Consider the following 488-nt stretch of genomic DNA (forward strand, 5'->3'; position numbering starts at 1 on the left):
GATTTGGCTGGTGGATTCATGAGATCTTCCTGCTACTATATTATCAATCTCCGGAGTACCTTCAGATATTCTTCAGCAAGCTGCACATGTACTGCATCATGCATTGTAAGGTTCAAGTCCTGAAGTCGTCTTGGTATCATCGCCATCGTTAATCTACAAAATTAACAGAAACTACAGACCTCAACCAAAAGTTCAGTGCGGCATGACACAATCTACAATGAGATGCTTCAGATTTTCAGTTTGTGAAACATGAGCTCAGTTTACAATCTTTACAAGAAAGATTAGAAATAAACAGAGGGCCAAGCCTCAGCAAAACATTACAAAGCCCCGATGACCGAGTTAGCACAGCTAAATCAGTGCACTATGTTACTTCATGTACCAGCGAGATTGAAGATGCAGTTAGGAAAGCAGCTACACAGTGCATTGACGTCTCTTGAGGTCATGACTGTTTCTTATGTATGTATATATGTTGTCATGGATGGAGCTAT

The sequence above is a fragment of the Triticum dicoccoides genome, chromosome 3B (assembly GCF_002162155.2).
Source record: "Triticum dicoccoides isolate Atlit2015 ecotype Zavitan chromosome 3B, WEW_v2.0, whole genome shotgun sequence".
Taxonomy (NCBI): domain Eukaryota; kingdom Viridiplantae; phylum Streptophyta; class Magnoliopsida; order Poales; family Poaceae; genus Triticum; species Triticum dicoccoides.